The following is a 6,461-nucleotide window of genomic DNA, read 5'->3' as shown; positions in this document are numbered from 1 at the left end:
ATTTTCCATGTGATTTGATTAGAAAACCTGAGATGGGGAGAGGACCCTGCATTACCCAGGTCCAAAGTAATTCGGAAGATCAGAGTCAGAGAAGGAGTTGTAATGAGGGAAACAGAGGGAGAGAAACCGGAAGATGCTCTGTAGCACTCTGCAGACTGAAGTTGAAGGGTGTGGCCTGGAGCCACGCGGGGCAGGCAGCCTCCAGAAGCTGAAAAAGTGAAGGAACAGATTCTCCCCTGCAGCCTCTGGAAGGATGGCAGCCCTGCTGACACCTTAAGATCTCTGACCTCCAAAACTGTGGGAATCAATACGCACTGGATCACCTCAGGAAGTGTGGCCACCTGTTATGGCAGCCATGGAAATGTGACAGAACTTGGTCCCACAATCCCCGAGGCCCCAGGACCACCCTCACAGCTCAGTGACTTTTCCCAGAAGAGGAGAATCGTGTGTCTGGTAGGGGGTCCAAGGGGCACCGGGGCAGCCACAAACAACCAAACAAGCTTGAAATAAGAGGAACCCATAGGCGTTGGCTGCCCAGCAGGAAGAAATCTCCAGAGGAGCTGGATAATAACTCCGAGCTCATCCAAATCTCACAATCAGCAAGTTAGGACTTTTATGCACATTTTAGAGAGGAGAAAATGGGATCCTCAGAGGATAAATGACCTGCCCAAGGTCTACAGAATCGATAGCTCTGTCAGCTCATATTACAAAAGTGAACTCACGCCCCCACTGCACAGGGACACCTCACTGAATTCTGACCCATCATTCTGCTGCTGCAGCGACCGCGGAGCGCCCCTTCACTCTCAGGGCGCTCCTCTGCTGCCTCCCATAGGAAGCCTCTCCGAGACCCTGCAGCCTCTGGAAGGATGGCAGCCCTGCTGACCCTGCGGGTCAGTAACCAAAGCCCCCGTGCTCCCGCAGCAAGGGTTCACACTTCAATCCCTGCATCTTGATCTGTTTCCCCTGCAAACTGCATGAAAGCAGGGACCAAGTCTTGTCCACTTCGGTCTACACTGTCAGCAACCCCAAAAGTACTCAGGACCCAATGTTTATCTGTTGGAAGATAATTAAGACAAGGGCACGGCATCATGCTAAGCGAGACGGGAGGTGCACTGGTCAGAACTGCTCATTCCAGACAGACGCCTCAATTCTGTCACTGTTGTATAAGTTATCACACTTGAGTGACTTCAGGCCGATAACTTTACCTTTATGTGCCCTGTTTTCTTCACTTTTAAAATGGGTATAGAAGCCGACTTGCAGGGTTGTGTGAGGAGTAAATGAATTACTTCACCTAACACATCTGAACAGCACCTAGCACACAGTAAACTCTCCGAGGGCTCACTACTATTGTTAATGCTTGTTGTTAATTCTTTCATTCATCAGGCAAGATGAACGATGAAAACATCTCTAGCAATTAGAGAAATGCAAATCAAAACTACTCTAAGACTTCATTTCGCTCCAGTCACAATGGCTGCTATTAAGAATTCAAACAACAATAAGTGTTGGCAAGGATGTGTGGGGAAAGGCACACTCATACATTGCTGGTGGAACTGCAAATTGGTGCAGCCAATATGGAAAGCAGTGTGGACATTCCTTGGAAAACTTGGAATGGAACCACTATTTGACCCAGCTATCACATTCCTTGGTCTATACCCAAAGGACTTAAAAACAGCATACTACAGGGACACAGCCACATCAATGTTTATAGCAACACAATTCACAATAATAATAATAAAAAGTGGAACCAACCTAGATGTCCTTCAATAGATGAACAGATAAAAAAAATGTGTTATATATACGCAATGGAACATTACCTAGCAATAAAAGAGAATAAAATCATGGCATTTACAGGAAAATGGATGGAGTTGGAGAATATCATGCTAAATGAAATTAGCCAATACAAAAAAAAAAAATGCCAAATGTTTTCTCTCATATAAGGCAGCTGATTCATAGTGGAGTAGGGAGGGGGAGCATGGGAGGATTAGATGAACTCTAGATAGGGCAAAGGGGTGCAAGAGGAAGGGAGGGGGCATGGCGTTAGAAATGATGGTAGAATGTGATGGACATCATTATATAAAATTCAGGTACAAAGACATCAATGGTGTGAATAGACTTTGTATACAACCAGAGATGTAAAAAATTGTGCTCTATAGGTGTAATATGAATTGTAATGCATTCTGTTGTCACATGTAACAAATTAGATAAAAAGATGAACAATGGGAGAGGAAGCCACACTGAGATGCAAAATGAAACTAGGAGGAAAAAGAAAAGAAGGGTGGCCATGCTGAAACTCTCATCCAACTAAGTGAAGCATCAGGAGACACTGTTTAGAGCTAATGGATGGCTGGGAGCCGGCACACACCTGTAATCCCAGCGGCATGGAAGGCTGAGGCAGGAGAATCCAGAGTTCAAAGCTAGCCTCAGCAATTTAGTGAGGCGCTAAGCAACTCAGTGGGACCCTGTCTCTAAATGAAATATAAAATAGGGCTGGGGATGGGGCTCAGTGGTCCAGTGCCCCTGAGTTCAATCTCTGGTACCAACAGCTGGTACCAAAAAGCTGATAGAAGGATCAGTAATACATATCTTAAAAGTATACCACTTCAGGTAAAGAGCAGGATAGTTAAAAACAAGAATATTTAGAAGAATCGATTACGTAAAGTCCTTATCTTTCATAGTAGAGGGAATCAGCAGATGGTCCCTGTGATAAACTATAGGGGTGAGCAAAGTACCTGGGTATGTAGAAAAGCCTCTGGGGAATCCTTCTAAAAACCACTTGAAGATGGGTACTCTCAGAGAGATGGAGAATAGGATGCAGCAAAAAGACTTTGCTTCTCATTTGGGGCATGCTTTCCTGGCCACACCGGTGATGTGGGTGCTCTCTATCCAAGAAAAACGACAAGGAAACAGGAACGACGACCCACTTGGATACACCGCAGCCGGAAACATCACCAAAACCATCCAGCTGCTTCTTCACTCACTAATCAGGCGCCATTTCCCTAGGAGCCTACCACGGGCTGGGTTCTGTGCTAGGCGGGGATAAAGGGCTTAAAGGGTCCCATTTTCAGATTCCCAACACCAGGCTCTCTCCTCACCCCATTCGGGAGATTCTTTATGATCAGTTGTGACATGGCACCAGGTCCCTCTGTTCTGATTCCAGCTCCTCCCAGCAGCGATTGCCCAGGACAATTTTCAGGCTGCTGCCCAGGACAATTTTCAGGCTGCTGCCCAGGGCAGCAAGCCAGAACAAAGTCATGTGGCCCAACTCTTGGCCAGCCCGCCTGGAAGTAGGCGTGGCCAAAGTCGGACCTGCCAGAGGAGGTCACACCCCTAAGAGGCGGGCCTGAGTGCTTGCATTCTGCGCAGGTGCAGGTTCTGAAGCGGCTCCGGGAGAGCGCAATGCCCCGGTCCTGTCGGCAGGGGGCAGCAGATTCCAACCTCTGCTTGGGGTTGCACGGGATCTGCTCTACTTGGAGCCCTAAGCAGGGGATGTGGTTTTGTGTCCCTTTCTTATTGTACTTTACCATGGATTCCTCAGACAGCCTTGAGGATGGGGGCTAGACTAGGGATCCCTGCCTCCCTTTGGGAGGTGGAGAAACAGCCTTCCTAAGCACTGCAGGGTCAGTGGTAGAATGTGCATTTTGGGAACAGTCCCATTTTGCAGGCAGGACACGGGGACCTGAGGAGTGAAGCTACTACACAGAAAATCCGAGATTTGGTTGTGATTGTCGTTGACAGCTTTATCGAGGTACAATCCAGTTCCTACAATTCACCCACTTAACATGTACAACTCAATGGTCTTTAGTATATTTGCCAAGTTTTGCAGCCACCACCATCACTGTCAATATTAAAATGTCTGTATCCCCTCCCCCCAGAGGAAACCTGCACCCCTTAGTTGTCACGGGCCAATTCCTCCTCCCTCCAGGCCCTGGCAACCACGGATCCACTTTCGGTCTCTCTGGAGTGCCCCCCTGGACTTTTCATGCAAATGGAATCGGGCAAAACTGGACCCAAAACCACATCTCCGGCTTAGCGCTCCAAGTAGAGCAGATCCCGCACAACACCCTGCAGAGGTTTGTGACCAGCTTCCTTCATTTAGCATCCTACTTTCGAGGTTCATCCTGAGCAAGGTGAGTTGGTGCTTCCCTCTGATGCCTGCTGGGTAATATCTCATGGGCAGATAAAGAGTATTTCATCACCCAGTCCTCCGCTGATGGACATCTGGGCTGTTTCCACCTGTGGCTATTGTGGATAACACTGCCATGAGCTTTCAAGTGTTTTTGTGCAGGTGTGTCTTCGTTTCTCAGGGGTGTATTCCTGGGAGGGGCATCACCGAGCCACACAGCAGCTGCACCGTGTGACCTCCTTATCAGTGGCATTTGAAGGTTCCTTTTTCCCCATCTCTTCTGGCTTCTTACTAGGTCTCCTCCCATTCTGGCCACCTTAGTGGGGGTAAAGCCACGTCTCCCTGTGGTTTGGGTTTGCAGGTCCCTGTTGGCTCCTGTTCTTGAGCATCTATTTGTGAACTTTGGGCCATTTGTGTATCTTTCTGAAGCAACCCCTGTCCCCATTCTCCAAGACCAGCTCAGACGTAGTGTCCTTGAACCCATCTCTTCTTCCCTGAGTTCCAGATGCACGGAGCTCATGCGTCTGCCCTAGCACCAGCACACAGACGTCACTACCAGGAACATACTTAGCTGATTCCAGGGTACAGATGGGACCATGTGATCTTCCCACCTCAAGGTGCCCAAGGGGCCCCAGCAGATCTGTCTTTGCAAAATGCTGCAGCAGGCACCAGGAGAAGGTGTCCCTTCCAAAGATACCTCCTCATCCTGGCCCCTGGCACCGGTGACTGTCACCTTGTTTGGAAGAAAAGTCTTTGCCCATGTGATGAAGGATCACAAAATGAGAGGGTCCTGTGTCATCGGAGTGGATGTTGATCTAGTGACAAGTGTCCCTATGAGAGACACAAGAAGTCAGTCTTGCGAAGACAGAAGCAGAGGTATGGGAGTCCCAGAAGGGTATGGGAGTCCCCTGCCCTGTCCTGTTTTCCCCCTACTTTCTGTTTCCTGTTGTGGCCTCCCATAGGCTGAGCCAGCCAGATACCAGAGACATGGGCGGAGCACCAGCTGCACACAGGTAGCTTGTGGGTGCAGAGCAGGGTGGAGGAGCACGTCAGTGCTCGGGAGACTGACCACTAGGGAGTGAGCAGCACCCAGGATGGCCTTGAAGCCAAGTGCTAACTAGTGTGTGACAAGTGCTGTCACTCAGGTGGACAGAGGAGCACGGGGTGCAGTCCCCCCCTGTTCCTCCCGTCTCTGTGAGCTAGGGCCCCCGTGCACTTAGGAACAGTCCTCCGTGGGTCAAGGTTGGGAGGTGAGATCCTCCTGCGTCCCGCTAGGGCGCATATGCCCCTCCCCTCCCCTCCTTTCTGGGTGACCTTTGGTGTGGCCTGGGTGGTGGGCTCATTGCCCCATCTCAGCCTCATCTCGTGCTCACAGAAGCCCCAGCAGGATGGTGGCCACGTCACCTTGGTGGCTAGTGCGGTCCTAATGAGCACATTTTAACCTGACCATCCAGTCTCCAATTGGAGTCGCCAGGAGCGGTTCTAGAAGGTGGGACTCTGCCCTGTGAATCTGGGAGGGGACCAGGAAGCTGGTGTGTGGCTGGAGGGACACACCCTTCATACTAAGAAACCTTTTGTAATTTTAATTTTTTTTTCACTCCAAGCCCCCCAAAACAGCATGCATAGCCATGTGGCAGCCACACCGTCTCTGTGTCTTTAAGTGAAAAGACTGTGGGGCCCACTGGTTCCCTGGAGCTACTGTAACAAATGACCTGAAACCAGGCAGCTTAAAATAACAGAAATTGTTCTCTGGCAGTTCTGGAGGCCAGGAATCCCAAAATGACGCCGTGGGCACAGCCATGCTGTCTGAAGGCTCTAGGGGAGGGCCCTCCCTCGCCTCTTCCAGCCTCTGGGACCCCAGAGCTCCTTGGCTTGTGACTGCATGGCTCCAGGCCCCGTGTCTGTCTTCTTGTGGCCCCTCCTCTCTGATGTCTGAGTCCACCCTATGTCCCTCCTCACCTCTGATGACACACCTGCCACTGGGCTGAGGATGCTTTAAATCCAGGACAATCTCATCTCAAGACCCTCAGTTAGTCTGGATGCAGTGGCTCATGCCTGTCATCTCAGTGGCTTGGGAGGCTGAGGCAGGAGGATTGTGAGTTCAAAGCCAGCCTCAACCAAAGCGAGGCCCTGAGCAACTCAGTGAGACCCTGTCTCTAAATAAAATACAGAATAGGGCTGGGGATGGGGCTCCGTGGTCAAGTGACCCTGAGTTCAATCCCTGGTACCAAGAAAAAAAAAAAAAAAAACCCTCAATTACATCTGCAAAGCCCTTTTTCCAAATATGGTGACATTATCAGTCTGGGGATTAGGGTTGGGGAAGGCCAGACCTCACCCA

Source organism: Marmota flaviventris, chromosome 1 (genome assembly GCF_047511675.1).
Source record: "Marmota flaviventris isolate mMarFla1 chromosome 1, mMarFla1.hap1, whole genome shotgun sequence".
NCBI lineage: Eukaryota > Metazoa > Chordata > Mammalia > Rodentia > Sciuridae > Marmota > Marmota flaviventris.
Note: the sequence above shows the minus strand (reverse complement) of the source record.